Source organism: Erinaceus europaeus, chromosome 4 (genome assembly GCF_950295315.1).
Source record: "Erinaceus europaeus chromosome 4, mEriEur2.1, whole genome shotgun sequence".
Taxonomy (NCBI): Eukaryota; Metazoa; Chordata; class Mammalia; order Eulipotyphla; family Erinaceidae; genus Erinaceus; species Erinaceus europaeus.
Window position 1 is genome coordinate 9,166,295 of NC_080165.1, and position 24,629 is coordinate 9,190,923.

The following is a 24,629-nucleotide window of genomic DNA, read 5'->3' on the forward strand; positions in this document are numbered from 1 at the left end:
TTTGATATTCATCTTTTTGTTGTCCTTATTGTTTTGACTTATTTTCCTCAACATGCTGTCCTTGAGTTTCAGCCAAGAGAATGCAAAGAAGGCAACTTCATCATATTGAACAGCTGAGGAGTATTTATTGGGTACACATACTAAATCTGCATTTTCCTCTTTTTAAAAGATATCTACTTATTTAAGATATTTAAGAAACAGAACAAAGTTTTTGCATATTTGGTGACAGGGATTATACCTAAGTCCTCAGGGAAGCAATTCCCACACTTTTCTGGCCCCTGACTGCATTTTCAAACCTCATTATTCTCCGCTGTTCACTCATTTAGACTTACAGGTCCAAGGGGCCGGCTGCTGTGACCCGGTTAACTGTGCATGTTACCATGTGCAAGGACCCAGATACAAGCCCCCGGACTCCACCAGCAGAGGCAAAATGTCACAAGTAGTAAAGCAGTGAGGTCAGTCTCTTTCTCTCCCCATCACCCTTCTTTTTTCAGTTTCTCTTTGCTTTTATGAAATAAAATGAAAAAAGTTTTTAAAATCTTTAAAAATAATGCTTTCATCTACAGGGATGCAGAGGTCACATAGGCTCCTAAGCTGAATAAGGGCCCCAGATCACATCAAATCGATGGGGTTTACAGTCAACAATATGTATACACCTTTCCCATATTAGGGAGCTACTCTCTTCCCTGATCCAGCTTTCTGTCCCTTTTCCAGCCATGAAATCATCTCCCCAGACAATAACTTAGATCCACCTGCATATCAGATTTCAAGTTCAGGCAAAAAACAAACAACAACAACAAAAAAAACTAGTATAGCCACAGGCCCTTTGGAATTTAACTAAAATATGCCTACTAGCTATCTACAAAATGGAGGACCACCCCACCCCCCAACTCTTCATCTGCACTATTCCAGCCTTTAGGTCCATGACTGGTCAACAATTTATTTGGCTTTGTATGTTAACTCTCTTTTCAGCCACCAGGTTCCAGATGCTAGCATGATGCCAAGCAGACTTCCCCCAGACATGTCCTGGAGCCCTGCTTCCCCAGAGCCCCACCCCACTAGGGAAAGAGAGAAGCAGGCTGGGAGTATGGATCCACCTGTCAACACCCATGTTCAGCAGGGTAGCAATTACAGAAGCCAGACCTTCCACCTTCTGCATCCCACAACGACCCTGGGTCCATACTCCCAGAGGGATGAAGAACAGGAAAGCTATCAGTGGAGGGGATGGGATACAGAGTTCTGGTGGTGGGAACTGTGTGGAATTGTACTTCTCTTATCCTGTGGTTTTGTCAATACTTCCATTTTATAAATAAAATAATGATGCTTTTATAGGTCCTGTCAGATGGTACATTTCACGATTTCTCAATAACTCCCTGATTGCTTTCACAGACCTTTGAGCTACTTCTCAGCTTGCATTGCCTGCTACCAATTCTTTTCTGGCTAGCTAGATCTTTTCCTTCAAGCCTCAACTGTGATTATTCCCTTTCTGCCACTCCTCAGGGGTCCACTAGGTTTGCCAGGTAGCTGTGAAGCGTGACTCCCTCATTTTAGCTTAGTCCATCAAACAGCGGGAGCAGTGCCTAGTAAATGTTGGTGGGATTAATTAAAGGCCATTTCCAATAGTAGGAAGTTAAGAGATTAATTAAAGGAGAAAAGCAACACATGAGGAAGACGTGGAGGGAGTGAGTTTAGCCTGATGCCATACAGAGCAGCCCAGCAAAGAGCGATTCACTGAGCATGAAAGGCAACTAGCACAGCAGGTGATGGCAGCCCGGTGAGACCATTAGAGTGCGAATTGAAGGGTGACATACACACACACAAAAAATAAAGTGGAGAAGCAATTAGAACAGTGTGGAAGGACTGGGTTTCTTCTTTCCTCTTTACCATGCCCCATCCTTTCATTCAAAAAAGATGAGTTTATGTGAGTATGTATGTCTCTTATTCCCCCCTTTTATTTTGCTTCAGGTTTGGGGGGTGGGGTGGGGGTGGGGGCTTGGTACTATGAACCTGCTTCTTCTAGTAGCCTTCCTCCTCCTCCTCCTCATCTCTTCCTCCTTCTCTTCTCCTCCTCCTTACTCTTTTCATTTGATAGGACAGAGAGAAATTGAAAGGGGAGTGGGAGATAGTGAGGAAGAGAGAAAGACAGACACCTGAAGACCTGCTTTACTGCTTGTGACATGCCCCTTGTAGGTAGGGAGCTAGGGCCTTGAACCCAGATCCTTGTGCATATCCTTGAGAGTAGTACTAGGTGCACTTAACCAGATGCACTTAACCAGATGCAGCACCCCCTAGTAGTACTAGGTACACTTAACCAGATGCACTTAGCCAGATGCAGCACCCCCTTTACTGTTTGATATATTCTCATATTGAAATAATATAGTATTTTGGATTTGTTTAAAAAATAATTTAGCATTGGTCAGGGAGGGAGTAGGCTATACAAAGAAGTCTGTTGGTTACTGTTGAACCTGGATGATGTGTACACTGGCATTAGCCAGATTTCTCTACTTTTGTGTAAATTATAACAAAAAATACAAAAATAAATCCATATCAGGAACCATGAGTTCTGTTCTGGTTAAATTATTTACCAGGGTACATTAAACAGTAACCAAATGTTAACACAAGCCTTCAAGAAAATTGAGTGTACTTGCGAACTGTGTCAGATATTTGATGAGGCCTAAGGCATTTACCATAATGAATGCAAATATCCCTAAGTTGACTTCTTCTTCCTCAGCATGAATCCTGCTTGTCTTAGGTCCTGATTCAAAGGTGATTCACTTGGGAGAAGATGATGGGGACTGTCAAGTGACCACACAGCTAAAAAATGAGCAAGTCTTCCTGTTGGAGTCCATGGAGGCTCTGTTAAGTAATCAGTATCCACCATATACGGAAACCCTCACAATTCTGTGGCAGGCATCTAATATGGTTGACTCCTCTGCTTTTCTTGGGGTGAGGAAATTAAGGCTTGGAGAGGCTAAGTAAGTTGTCCCATGTACATGGTAATTAAGGAGTAGATCTGAATCTTAGGGTGTAAGATACCCCCAAATCAAGTTATTTAATGATTAAATAATGTCCAGCATTGAGGTCCTGATGCATGATGGTGGACAATAAATTAAGTAGATGTGAGAGTGTTTTGTAGATATCTATCATGGGGAGATGAGAAATTGTACCCATAATCCAACAACTGTAATGTGAACCATTAACTCTCCCCAGTAAAATAAATGAAAAAAAAAAGAGATAAATAAACATTCTCAAGTGTGGGGTTATGATGTGGCTCAGATGGACAGAATATTCACCACAGAAGAGATCCAAAAGGCCAAGAAACACATGAAAAAATGCTCCAAGTCTTTGATTGTCAGAGAAATGCAAATCAAGACAACAATAAGAGAATGTCATACATCAGAAAAGGTAACAGCAGCAAATGCTGGAGAGGATGTGGGGACAAAGGAACCCTCCTACACTGCTGGTGGGAACGTCAGTTGGTCCAACCTCTGTTTAGAACAGTCTGAAGAACTCTCAGAAGGTTTAAAATGGACCTACCCTATGATCCTGCAATTCATTTCCTGGGGATATATCCTAAGGAACCCAACACACCCATCCAAAAAGATCTGTGTACACATATGTTCTTGGCAGCAGTATCTGTAATAGCCAAAAAACCTGGAAGCAACCCAGGTGTCCAACAATAGATGAGTGGCTGTTGTGGTCTATATACACAATGGAATGCTACTCAGCTATTAAAAATGGTGATTTCACTGTTTTCAGCCCATCTTGGATGGAGCTTGAAGAAATCATGTTAAGTGAAATAAATCAGAAATGGAAGGATGAATATGGGATGAGCTCACTCTCAGACAGATGTTGAAAAACAAGATCAGAAGAGAAAACACAAGTACTTGAACTGGAATTGGCATATCGCACCAAAGTAAGAGACTCTGGGATGGGTGGGTGGGTGGGTGGGGAGAATACAGGTCCAAAAAGGATGACCGAGGACCTAGTGGGGGTTCTATTGTTATATGGAGAACTGAGAAATGTTATGCATGTACAAACTACTGTATTTACTGTCGAATTCTGGTCCATACCCCTGAGGAAAGACATTCAGAAGTAGTAATACGTGTAGGTGTGACTTAGAAAGGAAGGAGACAGGACCATAGAAGGGGAAAAAGGGCAAATATATATAAATATAGACAGATAGTTATAGAAGTAATAGTCCACCTGGGGAGTTGAGCGGTAGCGCAGCGGGTTAAGCTCTGGTGGAGCCATGCGCAAGGACCGGGTTAAGGATCCTGGTTCGAGCCCCCGGCTCCCCACCTTCAGGGGAGTCGCTTCACAAGCAGTGAAGCAGACCTGCAGGTGTCTATCTTTCTCTCCTCCTCTCTGTCTTCCCCTCTTCTCTCCATTTCTCTCTGTCCTATCCAACAATGATGACATCAATAACAACAACAATAATAACTACGACAATAAAAAAAAAACCCCAAGGGCAACAAAAAGGGAATAAATAAATAAAAATCTATAAAAAATAATAGTCCACCCTATCTGTGACCTTGGGAGAACTACTGCAGTTTTCAATGGAGGGAATGGGGACACAGAGCCTGGTGGTGGGAACAATGTGGAATTATACCCGTTAGCTCATAACTCTGTAAGTCAATATTAAATCACTAATAAAGAATAAAAAAGTTCAATGATCATAATGACTAACATCTACTGAGCATTCAGGGGATTCTAACGTCAAGAATTTTTCTAATTTAATTCCTTAAATAACTCTGTTGTTCTACTCTCTTATCTCCATTTTCCAGAAGAGGAGCTGTGGCTTAGAGAATCAAAGGGCTTGCCTCAGTTAATGTAGCTATGGTTGCAGAGGAGGGATTTGTACCAGGGCTGTTGTGCACTGTTGTGTAGGTTGGAGAGTCTTTTGTAAAAAAAAAAAATTATAAAGTAAAAAAATATCAACAAGACCATAGGATAAGAGGGGTACAAGTCCACATAATTCCCACCACCAGAGTTCCATATCCCATCCCCTCCATTGGAAGCTTCCCTATTCTTTATCTCTCTGGGAGCACAAACCCAAGATCATTCTGGGGAGTTGCAGGTGGGAAGGTCTGGCTTCTGTAATTGCTTCTCCTATGAACATGGGTGTTAGCAGGTGGATCTATACCTCCAGCCTGTTCCTGTCTTTCCCTAGTGAGGCCGGGTTCCAGAGGAATGGGGTTTCAGGACACATTAAGTGAGGTTGTCTCCCCAGGGCGGTCAGGTTGGCATCATGGTAGCATCAGCAACTTGCTGTCTGAAAACGCACTAAGCTATAAAGCAGAAGAAAAAAAGGTCATCAATAATCAGGAACCTAAAAGCAAGCATATAGCAGATGAGATGTGGGGTCTGCGTTTTGTTAAGTGAGCACAGAGACAGCACAGGGACTTATGGACATGCACTGTGAACCCAGGCCCAAGTAACCTGTAAATGGGAGCCGTGCACCTTGATTTGTATTCGCAGAAGCAATCCTAGGCTTTCGACAGCACACATCCACTTCTGGGTAAACACTGCTTTGCTATGTGTGATATTTTGAGAAGGCGAGATCAGGGTTTATGTGTAAATAACTATTCATAAAAGAAGTAAGCCTTTCGTCAACCCGACCTTCATGATGGACAGATTATTATGTTTGAGTGCGAGCGTGCGTGGCACAGAGCAAAGCATGACTCCATTAATTGTGAGGCTCTGTGTGTTGCTTGCTTTCTTGTTGTTTATTTTACTTTATGTTCGCATGAACCTGGCACTTTCTACATGCAAGGTATGCACTCTGCTGCTAGGATACATCTCCAGCCTCAAGACAGACTACCTGCCGTTAGATGGAGAGCAGAGAGGATCTTCTTGGCATTGCAGATTGGGAGGGAGACAGTGGAATTACCAGTGAGCACCCACAGTGCAGGGAACAATGAGGGTGCAAGTCTGCTTTTACTGGCATTGTAGGTGAGGGCAGGACCGGGGAGAAATGAACTGAGAAAAGGCTGGATGTGGGGGGCCTAGAGTGCAGCAGAACAGATTAAACTTGCAGTCAGAATTGATACGGAACCGGAGAGAATGATCTGACTCCGGGGAGCGGGTAGGTTGAGAGCATTTTTCTTCTTCTTCTTCTTCTTCTTCTTCTTCTTCTTCTTCTTCTTCTTCTTCTTCTTCTTCTTCTTCTTCTTCTTCTTCTTCTTCTTCTTCTTCTTTTTTGCCTCCAGGGTTGTTGCTGGGGCTCAGTGCCTGCATCACTGCACCTGGAGGCCTTTCCTCCTCCACTTTTGTTGCCTTTGTAGTTGTAACCTTGTTGTGGTTATTGTTGTTCTTGTTGAGATCGTTCGTTGTTGGACAGGACAGAGAGAAATGGAGAGAGGAGGGGAAGACAGAGAGGGGGAGAGAAAGATAGACACCTGCAGACCTACTTCACCACATGTGAAGCAACAGCTCTGCAGGTGGGGAGCCGGGGGCTCGAACCCGGATCCTTATGCCGGTCCTTGTGCTTTGCGCCACGTGTGCTTAACCCGCTGAGCTACCGCCGGATCCCGAAAGCATTTTTCATGAGGGTTTGGCTGGCTGAGTCACAGGATGTCTCTGATTTAGACAGGTTCAGACCAAAGGTTGACCAGAAGTCCCAAAGGAGCTGTCGTGTTCTGAGGTGTGGTTTTTAGTCTCTGCATTGAATCACGACAGCTTCCTTAGGGAGGCAGGCGTTATCCAGGGCACCTACAGTGTTCCTGGGATTCATTTTACCCCGAGCTTTGCTTCTGTGCTACTCTCTTCAGCTTACATTTGTCGGAAACATAAACCAAAGGACTTAGTAAGCTCGAGTGCTCAGAGGCAACGCTCTGAACCTACCTGAACTGGCTGTCCTCCTTTGTGGAGAGGAGATACATTGCTCCATCTGCTCAGGGGCCTGGCAGCCGCACCGGCACAGTTGACCTCAACTTCTCTCTGATTCACCTCAGATGCCCCCTTTCCCTTGGTGCAGCCATTTCTCCCCTCCCGTCTATTCACCCTGCAGTCCTCTCTAGCTTCTTTGTGCGAAGTCTCTGAGGAAAAATTTTGTTTCTAGTTCCAGATGGGTTACAAAGCCTAGAGTGACAACGTAACCAAAGGGTGTACCACTTACTTTTACTCTGTCACTGATAAAAAAAAAAGGGGGGGTGCTGGGAGGTGGTGCACCTGGTCGAGTACACATTACAATGTGTAAGGACCTGAGTTCAAGCCAATGGTCTCCATGTGCAGGGGGAAAGCTTTGCAAGTGGTGAAGCAGGGCTGCAGGTGACTCTCTGTCTCTCTCCCTTTCTATCTACCCCTTCCCTCTGATTTATGGATGTCTCTATCCAATAAATAAATAAAAGATAATGAAAAATTTAAAAAATAAATTAAAAGAAAGGCTTCCAACAGGGCTTTGACCCCCACCCTGAGGTCAGTCCTGAGCTAAAGTTCTCGTTCAGAGATAGTGTGCTACAGCTGTGTGCCCTCTTCCCAAGACCTAACACTTCTCCACTCGTGGGTAGGGAGTGGGGTCTGGGGGGAAGGACACTTAAACTTGACGCTTTCCAAGTCCTTCCAATTCTATCCCTCAGGATTCCACAAAGAATTTCCCATTCTCAGAATATTGACCTGAGCAGAATTCTGACTCTAGCCAGGACTGTCCAGTGAGGGAACACAAATTAAGAATCATGCAGGATTCTTAATTTGTGTGCATGTCATCCTGAAAATCAGTCTCTTTTGTTCTCTCTCTTTTTCTCTCTTACCCATTCCCTCTCTCTCTCTCTCTCTCTCTCACACACACACACACACACACCCTTTTGTTTCCAGTGACTCCAATCCCTTTCTCTGCAGAGAATGAATCAATTAGTAAATATATTACATGTTCCCTGGTTCCTAAAACTGTCCTGCTCCTTGTCTGAGAAAAAAAAAGGGAATTATTCATGCCATGTATTTGCTTATATGATACTCAAGTCACACTATTTCCTGGCCCCTGTACTCTGTCCCATTTTCTTAAATGTCCAGACACTTTTCTTTACTATTCTAACCCCAGAATAGCAATAAACTGTGTATCTAGGTCTTTCAAGACCCTGGCATGGCCCACAGGACAAGAATTCATTCATTCTTTCCTTTCTTTCTTTCTTTCTTTCTTTCTTTCTTTCTTTCTTTCTGTTTCTCTCTTTCTCCCTTCTTTCCTTTCACCTCCATGGTTATCTTTGGGGTTTCACTGCCAGAGCTATGATGCACCACTCCCAGTAGCCATTTCTTCCTTTTGAAAATTTATTATTATTATATTTCATTTGATAAGACAGAGAATTTGAGAGTGGAGGAGAAGATTGAGAGGGAGAGAGAGACAGAGTCATCTGCAGCCCTGCTTCACTGCTTGAGGGGAGCCAGGGCTTGACCTGGAACCTCGCACAGGTCCTTTTCCTTAGACCTGTGTGCGCTTAACCTGGTGCACCACTGCCCCTGCCCCTCACCAGGGTTTCAACCTGAAGGCAAATTTCAGTCTGATTAAGGGAGACAGGTTTATATGGTAACTGCCAGGAAGGGGAGAGGTTGTCAGTGCCACAGAGCTGCTCAGCTGAGTTTGGCTCAAGGGAGGTTTCCACATGATGCGCTTGTGGTAGAGACTGGGAGGGTTTGGTAAGTGGTGTGAACATGGGGAGATATCCCAGAACATAAGCCAATAACTACTTGTTGAGAGAAGATCCGTGACCAACCTGTACTTGGTGTTTGAGGCAGAGGTGTTTTTTTTTCTCTTATATTTATTTATATTCCCTTTTGTTGTTCTTGTTGTTTTTCATTGTTGTAGTTATGATTGATGTCATTGTTGTTGGATAGGACAGAGAGAAATGGAGAGAGAAGGGGAAGACAGAGAGAGGGAGAGAAAGATAGACACCTGCAGACCTGCTTCACCGCCTGTGAAGCGACTCCCCTGCAGGTGGGGAGCCGGGGGCTCGAACCAGGATCCTTACACTGGTCTTTGTGCTTTGCGCCACGTGCGCTTAACAAGAAATAACTTTTAAGTCTGAGGTTTGACTTCAAAATTTTTACATATTGTAGGTGAAGTGTCATCTATGAGTCAGTGAAGAATTTGTATTTATACTTCTGACTAGCTTATTTAAGCCAGCGTATTAGAAAACCAATGTGCCATCATTATACCCACAGCTTCCCTGTACTACTTGGCAGTTAGAATGGCTTACTCATAAATGGTTGCCACATGAAGCCTTTAACTATTTCCACTCCACTGCTCACATAGAATTTCCTTGGGAACACCTGTAGTAGACCTTGCTTTTGGCTTATCTTGTGATCTTTCAGTATCTGGTTGAACACACCTGTGTCTCCCGATTATAAAACTCGATAATGCATGAACTGTGCCCTAATAATCTTTGAACCTCTCGCAGGTTCCAATCGATGGCATTGGGCACTGTTGCCATTCAAATTGAACTTGACTTTTTAAAATTTTAGATTTAAGTACATGCTTTGTATGACATGTTTTGCTGTGGTTGCAGAGTCTGGACCTCACTCAGTTTCATTACTTCTAAGCTGACTTAAAAAAATTTTTTTTAATATTTATTTATTTATTCCCTTTTGTTGCCCTTGCTGGGATTTTTTTGTTGTTTTTGTAGTTATTATTGTTGTTGTCATTGTTGGATAAGACAGAAAGAAATGGAGAGAGCAGGGGAAGACAGAGAGGGGGAGAGAAAGACAGACACCTGCAAACCGCTTGTGAAGCAACTCCCTTGTAGGTGGGGAGCCAGGGGCTCGAACTGGGATTCTTATGCCAGTCCTTGCATTTTGTGCCACGTGCGCTTAACCCTCTGCACTACTGCCCGACTCCCCTAAGCTGACTTTTTAACTGAGAGAGAGAGAGAGAGAGATAGAGATAGGTAGAGAAAGAGAGAGAAAGAGAGAGAGAGAGTCCATAGGATTGCTGTTCCTGTTTATTGAACAACTTGTTTTATTCCCTACTAGGCAGCCACCAAATTGCAGGCCCAAGACAAAGTCAGAGTTGCATGTCTGCAATGCCAAAGACTAAGAGGCTACCTCTAAATACTGGGTAGCAATAAGCATTCACTTAGTACTCATTCGCTTATCTAACAAGTGTGAACACTCAGCTCCTGGAGAAAGATGACATATATCACCTTGGAGTGTCGGTTTAAACTCAGCGACATTGTGTGACATTAGTAGTTATAGAACCAGTCATTCTCAGACTGATGGGGAACTGTTTGTTCAGTGTGGTGTAAAGTGAATACATCCAAGAGGAGGAAGCAACACACACCCTACGGACAAGAAAGACCACAAAGAAAGTGACTTTTCAAGTCATTGCCTGATTTTGCCAGTGCTTCTGTTATTAGTGACGAGATGCTTGGCATCGTGGGAAAGGGGCGAAGCAGCAGTTCTACCAAGCGGTGACGTTTATCAGACTCTCTAAGTAAGAAAGACACCATCACGTCCTCTCTCCTCTGCTTCTCCGATGTATTCTGTTGTCCTGTGGCTGCAAGCCCTGGGCTGACTTTTTCAGATAGAAAGAGAGTGGCAGAGACAGATCCAGCTGCCCTGATCCAGCGTTTTAGTCCTATTCTCAACTTTGACACCATCTTTCCAGACTACTTGAAGCCCACATGTATATTAACTGTCGAGCTCAGGTAAAAATTAGTAAAGTCATGGGCCCCAAGGGGCCTAATATACCTAAAAGAGATTTTCTGTTTCCAACATGAAGATCCCAAATCTCATCTGCTATATTATTACCTTTAGGTTCCTGATTACTAAACAATTTGTTCTGATTTATATCTCAATGTTTTTCAGCCACCATGTTGCAGATGCTACCATGATGCCAACCTGACTTCCCTGGGCAGACAACCTCACCAATGAGTCCTGGAACCCCACCTCCCCAGAGCTCTGCCCCACTAGGGAAATGTTGGGAAATTGTGCAGATGTGGTCACATCCACTATATTGTCCCCTCAGGGTATCACCCACTCCTGTGAGAGCTGAAACCCTAGCTTCCCAGAGTGCCTTGTTCCCTCCACCCCCTTTCCCATTCCCGCCAGAGTTGAAACTCTATTCCCAGAGGAGTGCCTTGTTTCCTAGCCAATCCCGTCCCGACTTGCCAGTTCTGGAATTTCTCCCATGAAAGTCCTCCAGCTTCTGCCCTTCTCTCTCTTGCCCCCTTTGCACCTCGGCGACCTGACAGAGAAGGGTTGCTGTGCATAGCGGCAGGCAGCCATTTTGCTAGCTCCGTGTGGCCCAAAACGCTGCGCTCTCACCCAACTCTGAGGTGTCTGTGTGAATAAAGATTTGTGTTCCTGCTCTGCTCCGGTCTCTTCTCTCTCCCCCATGACGCAGCCCGACAGGGAAATACAGAAATAGGCTGGGGGTATGGATCTACCTGTCAACACACATGTTCAGTAGAGAAGCAATTAAAGAAGCCATACCTTCCACCTTCTGTACTCCATAAAGATCTTTGGTCCATACTCCCAGAGGGATAAAGAATAGGAAAGCTTCCAATGGAGTGGATGGGACACAGAACTGTGGTGGTGGGAACTGTCTGGAATTGTATCTCTCTTATCCCACAATGTAGATCATCATTAACTCACTAATAAAAAAATAAAGGGGGGGGGGAAACAGGTTCTTTTCTTGCTTTTTTTTTAAGTTCTATTAGCAGGGATTAGGTAGTGGTGCACCTGGTTAAGTATACACATTATAGTGCACAAGGACCCAGGTTCAAACTCCTGGTCCTCATCTGCAGGGGGAAAGCTTTACAAGTGGTGAAGCAGGGCTGCAGGTGTCTCTGTCTCTCTCCCTCTCTATCTCCCCTCTCCCTCTTAATTTTTCCCTGTCTCTATCCAATAATACATAAATAAAGATAGATAGATAGAGAGAGAGAGAGAGAGAAAACTCTCTTTAAAAAAAAAGGGAATTTTTTTATTAGTGATTTATAAGTGGTTCACAAGACCATAAGGTTAGAAGGGTATAGCTTCACACTGCATCCACCAGTTCTATTCCCTCCTCCCCCTACCCGCTCTTTCCCCTCCTCTGCCTCTCCAGGATAACCACCACAGTTTTCATGAAGTCAACAATTTGGCTGCTTTGTTTGTTTGTTTAAACAGGTTCCTTATGTTGCACATATAAGCAAAACCATCCAGTAGTTAACTTTCAGAGAGATGGAGGCCATTTGGCAGCAGACAGAATCCAGTATTATGGTGCTTCATGTCCCTTAAACAGATCCCTAGTCTGGGGGAAGAGGGTAGGAGGAGCCCAGACCTCCTTTTCTTCCCAGACTGATTCCTAAAATGCTGTGAGGTCAAAGTCACTTAACCTGCCTGCAGTGTGACCTGACCCCATTCACCAGGGTCTCTGTGGCAGTTGGGACCCCTTAGAGTGTGCTTGATAGGCTTCCTGGTTGCTGTAGGTCAAGAGTTCTGTTCCCTAGTGCCTCAACATGGCTCCCTGCTTTCACTCAAGAAGCTGTGACTTCTGCAGCTGAACAGCAAGTCCCAAACTCCTTCTCCTAAGCCACTTGGTGACTGAGGTCCTCAGCAGGCTCTCTAAATCCACATGGACTTGAAGCCAATGCAGATGTCGCACCTGTCAGCAGAAGCAGCTCACCTGGTGCCTGTTGACTTGAGTCTTTCTCTCCCCCCTTCAGATAGTGATGTTTTTTTTTTTTGCTAGAGATCCCAACCGTTTTCTGATGACATTTATTGAGCTATTTTGTTGTAATATTTGTCTCCTATAGGAGAGCCAACTTTCTGTGACTAGATTGGCATAACTGCCTTGGAAGTTCTCCCCAGCTTCTTTTTGAGGAGACTTTTGGCAGTCTTAGAAGTTAGTGACAGACTTATAAACTGACCCCTAGCATCCAGATTATGCCTTTGGTCTAGAGACGCAAGACTCAGGGGGCTGGGCAGTGGAGCACTGGGTTAAGTGCACATAGCTCAAAGCACAAGGAATCTGGTTCAAGCCTTGGCCCCCCATCTGTGGCGGTGGGGGGGGGGTCACTTCACAAGCAGTGAAGCAGGTCTGCAGGGATCTGTCTTTCTCTCTCCCTCTCTATTCCTCGCTATCTCCCCCTCCTCTCAATTTCTCTCTGCCCTGGCCAATTAAAAGAAAAGAAAAGAAAAGAAAAGAATGACATCAAGCTCCACCAATAACCCTGAAAGCAAAAAAAAAAAAAAAAAGACAAGAGCCTCAGAGAGCAGGGCCAGGTGTTGGCACAGCATACACCCGTTACTATGTGCAAGAACCTCGGTTTGAACCCTTGTCCTCACCTCTGAGCAGAAAGCTTCATAAGTGGTGAAGCAGTGCTGCAGGTGTCTTTCTTTCTCACAACCTTTCTATCTCTCCTCTCCTTGTTGATTTCTCTGACTTTATGCAATAAAATAAAATTAAAAGGTTTTTTAAAAGACTCAGAGAGCAGCTATGCCCATAGAGGTTTTCCCAGAATCATGATACCTGAATTCAGATCTGAAGGATGTATAGGAGTTAATGCACAGACACAGAGGGGAGGACTTATGTAGAGAAAGCAGATAGGAAACAGAAGGCAGCGAGCTTTGAAAACACAGTGTGTTCAGAAAGGTCTCATTAGTTATCAGTAATTAGAGTATAAGGTCTAGCCGGAATATCAGAGCAAGCAGGACTGGATCATCAAGGATCTTTCAACTCCTATGTTTCAAACAGCATGAAGCTGAAAATATAGAAACTAGGTTTTGGCCCAGACTCCCAGAGGGATAAAGAATAAGGAAGCTTTCAGTGGAGGAGATGGGAACTCTGGTGGTGGGAACTGTGTGGAATTGTACTCCTCTTATCCTACAGTCTTGTCAATCATTATTAAATCACTCATAAAAAAATAAAGAAAATATAGATACTAAAAGGGGGTTGGGTGGTAGTGCACTTGGTTGAGCACACATTCTACCATGCACAAGGACCCGGGTTTGAGCTTCCACACGATGTGTGTGTGTGTGTGTGTGAGAGAGAGAGAGAGAGAGAAAGAGAGAGAGAGAGAGAGAGAGATTTCACAAGCAGTTAAACAGGTTTTCAGGAGCTGCTTCTCCTCTTTCCTTCTCTAGATCCCCTCCCCTCTTCTCTCAATTTCTTGATGTCCAATCAAGTGTAGTAGAAAGAAAAGAGAAAAAAAATGGCTGCTGAGAAAAATGGATTTGTGGTGCTAGCACTGAGAAACCTGTTCACAAAATAAAAAAAGAAAGAAAGAAAGAAAGAAAAAGAGAAAGAGAGGCAGAGAGTGATGAAGAAAATATAGATGCTAGGATAAGGAGCATAGTAACATAATTATATGTCACTTTTATTATTGTTCAAATGGAGCAATATCAGCAACTATACATTGATTTCCCATATTTATTCATTCATTTCTTCCTTTCATTCATTCATGGCTCTTTATTTATGTCTTTCTTCTTCTTCTCTCTCTCTCTCTCTCTTTTTTTTTTTTTACCAGAGCACTGCTCAACTCTGGCTTATGGTGGCACGGGTGTGGGGGATTGAACATGGAACCTGACAAAGCCTCAGGCGTAAGAATCTGTTTGCATAACCATTGTACTATCTACCCCAGCCCTCTTCTCTTTCTTTCTTTCTTTCTTTCTTTCTTTCTTTCTTTCTCTCTCTCTCTTTCTTTCTTTCTCTTTCTTTCTTTCTTCCTTCCTTTCCTTCCTTCCTTCCTTCCTTCCTTCCTTCCTTCCTTCCTTCCTTCTTTCTTTCATTCTTCACCAGAGCACTGCTCAGCTCTGGTGTACGGTGGTACTGAACACTGAACCTGGGACCTTGAAGTCTCAGGCATGGGAGCCCTTTGTATAACCATTATGATATCACCCAGACCTATCTAATTTCTTACATGCAGTATAATTAAAACAATGTCTAGCACATGACAGCTGCTGGAAAATTATTATTGGTTATGGAGGGTTCACTGAAAGGCTTCAATAAAAGAGTAGCCTGGCCAGATTTTGTGTCTTAGAAAAGTGATCCTAAGAAGAGTAAAGAAAATTAACTTGGGAGTTGTTGAAATGGGATTGATAAAATCATCTTTGTGGGAGGCTAGGAAGATAGCGTAATTACGCAAAATACTTTCATGCTTGAGGCTCTGAGATCCCAGGTCCAATCCCAGCACCACCATAAACCTGAGATGAACAGTGTTCTGATCTCTCTCTCTCCCCCTGTAGCACCCCCTTAAAAAATAATAAAGTTTTTTTTTTAAAACCAACCTTCCAGAGTAGGGCAATTAGTAGTGTGTGCTCGGAGCATACATGCCCAAAGTTCCTGACTCAGCCTCCAGCACCCCATATATTAGGGTGGTGTTGCTATTTGTGAGTGTCTCCTGTAAAACTCTCTCTCTCTCTCTCTCTCTCTCTCTCTCTGTCTCTGTAATCTTTAAAATCAAACCTGCACAGTCAGCAAAGGTTGAAATTAGATCAAATAAGAAATCTACCTTGCCCAGTGTCTGCTACAATCATAGTAGGAATTTGATTAAATGCTGCTACTGCTGCTGATGACTTGGAAATAAAGAAGCTGAACTTTAATTCTGGGTCCCAAAAGAACAACCTTGTGGATAGAGACAAGAAGTGTTTGAAGTTGTGTTTCTTTCTTTTCTTTTTTTTTTTCCCCCAGGGAAAATTTTTTTAATCATACAGGTCAGAACAGGGAGATGGTCTTAAGTTGTGTTTCTTACAGTATGTAATTATCAACACACAGACCTTCAGTGCATTCTGATTCTGATTCACTGTTTCCTTTCATAGGATTATCATTCAGAGGTTCAGCATTTACCTGGATTCATTGGCATGTGAGAAGTCCCTTAGATCTGAGCAAGTGGAGGTTGGAATAGGGTAGACATACTGGAGGAGGGCTTCTCCATCAAGAGCTGAAAGAGGGATGGAAATCCAGAGAGGAGAAGAAAGAAGTGTCCCTATTTGCAGATAAGAGTCAAAGTGATAGATTAGCTTTTTCATGAGTTATTTTTAACCTGGCTGGGATGTATCAGCACTGTAAAAATCTTGGCTCGTATTTCAAATCTTAGCCTGAAAAGTATAAAAACGAATACACTCTCTTACCTTTTGTGAATAAAGAAAAAAAAAAGACACAGTGTATCTTATCAGATGATTAAATATGCAGAAAGGTCATAAGCTCTGAGTAAACCATCTTGCTTGAAGAAGTCACAAACTTGCATTTCAGCAATTTGACATTTGCTGAACTGAGTTTGGAAAGCTACAAAGCCGCCACATTCCACTACAATCTCTGGGAAGGCCCTAGCTTTGAAACAAAGAGTCAAATTCTCCTGGAATCTGTGAACTGCCTGATTAATGAGAAAATGTTTCCTGAGATAGAATCAGAAGAGAAATTTCCTAAGGAATTTCAAAGTTTTGACAACTGATAAGCCCTTAGCTGAGTCTGAACTTATATTTGACTCCTTGCTTGTGACTTACTTTTTGAATAAACACTAGCTACTTAATCTGACCTACCTCTGACATACAAAGGTTCCTGCTGAGGGTTTTCATTGCTTGATTCTACAAGTAGAAGTGATGTGTGCTTGTTCTTTAAGGCTTTTAGAAGCTACATTTCAAGATACAGATATATATTTATTTCTTGAATTTTTTCATGTTAATACTACATATTATATTGGTGCAGTGCACCAAAGTAAAGGAGTCTGGGGTGGGGTGGGGTGGAGGAGAGGAGTCAGGTCCTGAAACATGATGGCAGAGGAGGATATAGTGGGGGTTGAACTGTTATGTGGAAAACTGGGAAATGTTATACATGTACCAACTACTGTATTTTATTGTCAACCTTAAACCACTAATCCTTCAATAATAAAATTTAAAAAATACTACAAAATATAATAAAAGTAGTCAACAATACTAAGTTACAAATTAGATTAAAACTGACCTTTAACTGAACAGGATGACACTTCTAGCATTACAATGTATCGTGTTAACCTTCATAATAAAATAGCAGTCTAGGCATCAGTCCTGTTTGGAGATGGAGAAGCTGAAACTCTAGGTTACTTGGCTATAATCTCTAGCTGTCATCACAAGAAAATGGCTTCTTTAAAACAAGATATTTGGTGCATTGCACTAAAGCAAAGGACTTTGGGGAAGGAGGGAAAGGGATGGGTGAAGGGAAAAATCGCAGTCCTAGTGTGTGATGGAGGAGAAAGACCCCAGTTTGGGAGAATATGTGTCTTCCAAACACCCAGACAACTATAAAAGGGTGATGAGGGTCGTGCCCACGTGTAAAAACTATACTAGAAACTTTTGAAGCCCCAATAACCTAACTCTTAAAAAGATACCTTGAACAACAACAACAGTAAAAATGATAGTTTTTGAGGAGCTAGGAGAGAACTCACCTGGTAAAGCGCACAGTTTGTCTGTCATTCACAATGCCATTCACCTGCATCCCAGCCAGTCACCACTGTGCAAAGGGGAAACTTTGTGAGTTGTGGAGTGGCGCTGTGATGCCTCTCCCCTCCCCTCCTCTCCCCTCTCCCCTCTCCCCTCTCTCCTCTCCTCTCCTCTCCTCTCCTCTCCTCTCCTCTCCTCTCCTCTCCTCTCCTCTCCTCTCCTCTCCTCTCCTCTCCTCTCCTCTCCTCTCCTCTCCTCTCCTCTCCTCTCCTCTCCTCTCCCCTCCCCTCCCCTCTCCCCTCCCCTCCCCTCCCCTCCCCTCCCCTCTCCTCTCCTCTCCTCTCCTCTCCTCTCCTCTCTTCTCTCTTTTTTCCCCTCTTTTCTTCTGACACTCTAGCTGAAAAAAAGAAACAATAAAAGAAGTGTGGACTGACCTCAGTGAAGTCCTAGTGGGATAATATATATATGTATGTATATGTATTCAAGTATCCATGAGCAAATGTAGAGTTACAAACAGCATGTATCTTTTTAATTAGGAGATTAATGGTCCACAGTAAATACAGTTGTTGATACATGTGCAAAATATCTTTTTAAATTTATTTTATTTATTTATTTTCCCTTTTGTTGCCTTTGTTGTTTTTATTGTTGTTAGTTATTATTGTTGTTATTGATGTTGTTGTTGGATAGGACAGAGAGAAATGGAGAGAGGAGGGGAAGACAGAGAGGGAGGAGAGAAAGATAGACAGCTGCAGACCTGCTTCACCGCCTGTGAAGCGACTCCCCTGCAGGTGGGGGGCCGGGGGCTCGAACCCAGATCCTTATGCTGGTCCTTGGGCTTTGCGCCTTGGGCTTTGCGCCACGTGCGCTTAACCCGCTGCGCTACCGCCCGACCCCACGTGTAAAATATCTTAATTGGGAGTTGGGCGGTAGCGCAGCGGGTTAAGCGCACGTGGCGCACAATTACAGCTATTAGGAAAAGCAGAACCATGAACAAGAAATAATGATAAGTTCTTTAAAAATTTATTTTTATTAGTGATTTGATATGGATGTCCAAAACTGTAAGATAATAGTGGTATAATTCCATCCGGTTCTCACCACCAGAGTTCTGTGGCTCATCCCCTCCAATGAAGGCCCTCAAGGTCACTGATACGGGGTGACTATCTGTTTATATCTATACCTACATTTCCCCCCATTTTTTCAACAGCTCTGCCTTTACTTCCTTTCTTTTTTTAAAAAATATTTATTTACATATTACTGGATAGAGACTGAGAGAAATTGAGTGGCGATAGAGAGGGGGAGAGAGAGAGAGAGAAAAAAAAAACACTTGCAGCCCTGCTTTACTTGTGGAGTTTCCTTTCTGCAGATAGGGACTAGAGACTTGAATTTGGGTCCTTGAGTACTGTAATGTGTGCATTTAACCAGGTGCACCACCATGCGCTACCCCTCCCCTGCCCCTTTACTTTCCTTCTAAGTAACCCCTATTACTACTTCCGGGTCTTTTTTTTTTTTCTCCTCTTCTTTCTCAGATAAGAGAAACAGTCCCTGGCTTCCTCTGGTGTTTCCAGATTCGCTTCCCTTCCACTGCTAGTATAATACCAAACCCTTATCCTCCTTTGGAGATTATTTCGGTAAGTGAGATGCTTTAAATGTTAAATGCGAGAATGAAAAAAGTATTAAATTTTTAAAAAAAGTATCTTTATTTATTTGATAGAGACAGCCAGAAATTGGGAGGGAAGGGATGATAGAGATGGAGAGAGACAGACACCAGCAGCACAGCTTCACCACTCACAAGGCTTTCCCCCTGCAGGTGGGGACCAGAGCTTGAACCCGGTTCCTTGAGTATTGTGACACATGCACTTAACCAGGTGTGCCACTATCTGGACCCTGAAAAGCTTACTTTATTGTAGGAAGCTCAGCATAATATTTAACAAGAGTGAGAGTTAAGAAGTACAGGGGAGAGCTGTTAAATATTTCTTACCGTTAGCCCTGAGCCCTGATAATCTCTAAGCACAAACGTCTTAAAGTCACGGAGCAAGAAAGACCTTTTCCATCATCTCCTCACCCCAACCCTCATCTCCAGAGGAGAAAAAAAGAGAGGGTTTCAGAGGATCACACAACAAAGAAGACAGGCCAAAAAAATAGGTGGGGAGTAGCTGCCTAACTGTCCTTATGTTGCTGTTTTTTGCCCCACCCTCCTCATTCGTGATTGGTCAATTCTTATTTTCCATGGCTTTGTGTTTTGCACAGGTGAGGCTGGTGCCCCTGAATCAAGGTGTTGATGAAGAGGTTTGGTAGCAAATGTAGTCAGTACATGTATGTAGTTCAGTGCCCAGGTCGATTTTACCTACTCATGGCTTCTTAATTCTAACACTTACTATTATAATTTGGCATTCTAAGAGCTTTTCCGGTTACCCAACATGTCAGTTGACAAAAACGATGGTTATATAAGGGAAAGAAGAGAGAGTGAGGACTAGCTAAAGGATACTGTCAGAATATATTGCAGGAATAGCTGAATAGAAAAGAGGGCTTCATTGGCTAGAAAAGCAATTTACGGGAGATGGACAGTAGCTCAGCGGGTTAAGCGCAGGTGGCACGAAGCGCAAAGACCAGTGCAAGGGCCCTGGTTCGAGCCCCCGGCTCCCCACCTGCAGGGGCGTCGCTTCACAGGTGGTGAAGCAGGTCTGCAGGTTTCTATCTTTCCCCCTCTCTGTCTTCCCCTCTTCTCTCCATTCTCTCTGTCCTATCCAACAACGACAGACATCAATAATAACAATAACTACAACAACAATAAAAAAACAACAAGGGCAACAAATGGGAAAATAAGAAAATAAATATAAAAGAATTTTTAAAAAGAGAAGCAATTTACATTGGGAAGCCTGTCTAACCAACATTTCAAGAGGCAGTGAATTTCAAGAAAAGGATGGGGGGGGTGGGCAATGGCAGTGACACACCTGGTTGAGGTTACAATTCACAAGGACCTGGGTTCAAGCCCCCGGTTCTCACCTGCAGGGGCAAGGGGGGGAGCGTGGTGAAGCAGGGCTGCAAATGTCTCTTGGCCTCTGTCCCTTTCTATCTCTCTCTCTCCCGTCCTCTCAATTTCTACCTGTCACTATCCAATAAGTTAATGAATATAATAATGAAAAGGAACCGGGAATCTGGTTTTAGGCTTAATAGAATCAGGATTACCTAACAGTCTATAAGTAGTTAGGAATTTTCTGGAAAAAAACATGCACATATTTAAGGGGGGAAAGTGGGCACATAGTTGAACACAGTGGCTGTACACCAAATGTTCAGAAAATGAGGGAGAAGCAACTCCTGGAGAATGCTTTATATTATAGGAATAAGGTAAAGAACAAACACCTCATCACAGACCCCTGCAAGCGTCAACCTGGCTTTGACCTAGCACGTGATGATTGGGCCCTCCTCAATCGCTATCGAACAGGCCATGGCCGGTGCGCCGCTATGTTCCATCGCTGGGGAGCCAGAGACGACCCAAACTGCCCCTGCGGCTCCAGGCAGACTATGACCCACATAGTCAACGACTGCCACCTCTCCAGATTCAAAGGAGGTCTCGAAACTTGACATCAGGCTCAACCTGATGCTGTTGACTGGCTACGGAAGAAGGGCAAACGCTAGAAGAAGAAGAATAGGAATAAGGAAAAAGTTGACAGTGGTCTCTGTTGGTCATTTCTGTCCAGACAGGGGCCCGGGGTTCTTCTCAGTAAGTTAAAATGGATTTATACTGTCTTACTCCAATGAAAATTAAAAGAATGTCTGATCCAGGGAGGTATTGTCACATTATCTAAACTATAGGCTTTGACCACTACAGTGGTTTTTTTTTTCTTGTTTTTTTCTTGTTTTTATATTTTTATTTCCTCAATCCCAAAGAGTTTTCTGTTTTAACAAGAGGAAATGGGACAGAACTACATAAAAATTTGATTGTAGGGCTAGGTCCCCAAAGGGAAAGGGATTAACCAAACTGGTGAACTGCTAATGAATAGTGGAAGGAGAAAGGTTTCCTTGTGTCTTAGGAAGGCTTTGGGATGCATTGGATCGACCTTCTCGTGGTGCATCCCGTGAGTCCCCATTCATTGGGGAAACTGACGATCCTTCTTAGCTGACTGAATCCACATGGATCCCAGTCACTTTCAAAGCCAGCAACAAGCAGCTCCTGACAGCTTTCAACCTGACGCTGTTGACTGGCTATGGAAGAAGGGCAAACGCTCGAAGAAGAAGGAAGGCTTTAGGCATATCTGAGCCAGCACTCAGAAAGATTCGGTTCTGAGAGAAGGATTTTAGGACACTGTACCACAACCTCTCAAGCCTCCCAAGAATGTTAGGAAGAAAAATTAAGAGTTTGGGTAGAAGACATTTGAACTTGGGAAGAATCGTGAAATCTTTAGGTCCAGCCCCTGAAGGCTCTATCCTTAGAGGTGATGTCTATTAACTCAGAATGTGTCCTTTCCTGGATGTAATGTTTACAAAGAGGGGTAACACGTTGCAGCAGGCGGAGCACTGGCTTCAGTTGATTTCTCTTTGCTCCTTATAGCTTCAGGAATTATAGTGGGACAGTGATCTTCCAAAACTCGCTTTCTTCTCTGTAAGGAGCATGGTCAACCGTATAATGACCTCCCTGACCCAGGTGTCCAACAACAGATGAGTGGCTGATTAAGTTGTGGTATATATACACAATATGGTAAATTCACCTTCTTCACCCCATCTTGGATGGAGCTTGAAGTGACATAAGTCAGAAATAGAAGATTGAATGTGGGATGATCTCACACACAGGCAGAAGTTGAAAAACCAGACCAGAAGAGAAAACACTCAGCAGAACTTGGGCTGGAGTTGGTGTGTCGCACCAAAGTAAAGGACTCTGGGGTGGGGACAGGGGTGTTTCAAGTCCTAGAACATGATGGTAGAGGAGGACCTAGTGGGGGTTGTATTGTTATATGGAAAACTGGGAAATGTTACGTATGTACACACTATTGTATTTCCTGTCATCTATAAACAATTAATCCCCCCCAATAAAGAAATTTAAAAGCAATAGCCTCTCTAAAACATTCATATCTGAGTTCTTGGGACCTCTGGATGTGTTACCTGAAGTGGAAAAAGAGGAGAGTTGCAGATGTGATTCAAATTCATGAGCTTGGGATACTATTTTGGATTGTCCAGGGAGATCTGGCATGATGCTAAGTGTCTTTGTAAGGGAAAAAGAATGGTCAGAGAGTTAGGACCAAAGAAAGAGATGTGATTGTGGAAGCAGCAATTAGGATGAAATGATGGTAGACTTTGAAGATGGAAGAGGGTTGCTAGTCTAGGAATATGCAGGTGTTCTCCACACATTGAAAACATTCAAAGAACTGATTCTCTCCTAAACCGATTTTAGACTCCTGACTTCCAGAACTAGAAGAGAATAGGTTTACTGTGGCTTCGATATACTACATTTGTGTTAACTTGTTATTATAGAAGCAGTAACCTAATACAGGAGACAAAGAACAACTGCTGGTTTCTTGTCTACCTCTTTCGTTTTCATAAGGGCCTGGAAGATGATGACAGAGGACCTAGTGGGGGTTGTATTGTTATGTGGAAAAGTGGAAAATATTAGCTGTGTACAAACTACTGTATTTACTGTTGACTGTAAACCATTAATCCCCCAATAAAGAAAAAAAAATCAAGTGCAGGAAGGTAGCTGGCCAAGGAACCAGTCTCTTCCTTCCTTTTTCTTCCTTACTGTCTTCAAAGTTCAGTGTCCATACCTCACTCAGCCATCTTACCTGGCATCCGGGCACCAGAAAGTAAAGAGAGAACTTGAAGGAAAAAGACATTTTGTTGTCTTTTTACATTTTTCATCAGAAAAAAAATGTTTTCTTTCCTCCAGATTCTGGCTCAATTGAAATCTGCTTACACCTCACCGGCCATAACTGGATCCTGAGCCACTGCTAGGTAAGGGGGGTGGGGGGGAGATAGATTATTTTTTAAAACAGAGGACGCTGGTGCCTGCACAGACTTTGGTTCTGTGAGAGACCGAGATAGTTTAGGCAGCTGGCAATATATATCATAGTATCTAACTACTCTGTCTCTCTTTCTCTATGAACAATTCTTTCCTGAGTGGTGAAATCCTGATGATGATGATGACAAAGAGGGAGAGAGAGAGATCTGTATAATCATTGCATTTCCTAGGCCAGTTGGTTTAATACATGCTAAAATAGAAAACAAGAGGCAAAACATAAAATCCACAGCAATAAATAATTTAAATGTCAGTCTTTGTATATCAGACTGCCATTACCACTGGCTTCCTGGATTGTTCTATAAGTGAGCTGTAGAATCATATATATATGTATATATTCCTACAGGGTCAGTGTTGGGACTATGTGTAAGCCTGATAGAGCTTAGGGAGAACCACCCCCATCCTTGGATGGAGGTCTGAGACGATAACCTCTTGGTAAGACTCTCTCAACCGAGGTGAGCATAAGGGGGGAAACTCAGACTTGGTTCTTTCCTTCTTGACTCTCAGGCCCACAGAAACCCCAGTACTTCCCTCCATTAAGTGCAGGCCACATGGCCGCAGATTCACTCATTCCAAGTCACCTTCTGATCACAGAAGAACACACCTTATCACACACTTCATCACACACCTCAGACCCCAGACAAGAGAAATTCCAAACTATATGGCCTTTTGATATCCATCTTCTCTCTGTCTCACCCTACGGGTTTAACCCCTATGCTTCTCTCAAATACCTTTGGATAATTAAGTTGCTTGCGTCATGGAGAATAACTTGTCTTGTATCTCATCAATTCCTGTCATACCAGCCCCCTACCTTAAGGGCATGCTGACTGTTAAGAAACCTATAATTTCTGACGTATTTCAACAATAGTTGCCTCCATTGCTTTTCTATTTAACTCATGTCCACTTTGCTAATAAATGGACTCTAGGATTCTATGGATTCTGGGATTCTAGGATTCTAGGCACGCTGAGTCCCCTGGTGTCTTTTACTTCGTGTCACCATTGTTGTGAGCGAGAAAGAACCAGCCCGTTACCTTTCCCCTGGAGACCATCCCGCCGGAGAGAGAGAGAGATACCCCGAAAAGTCAGGCTCTAGACAAAGATGATTTTCAAGTATATAGGGCAGAAACTGGGTCTGAGATATAGGAGAGAGGAGCAGGACTTATTATTATTATTTTAATTTGAGGTTTTAATTATGTAAACTATAAAACAGGAATCTTTATTTTAATTTTTGTTAAGACCAGAGCACTGCTCAGCTGTTTTTTTTTAATTTTTATTATCATTTTTTTAATAGAGA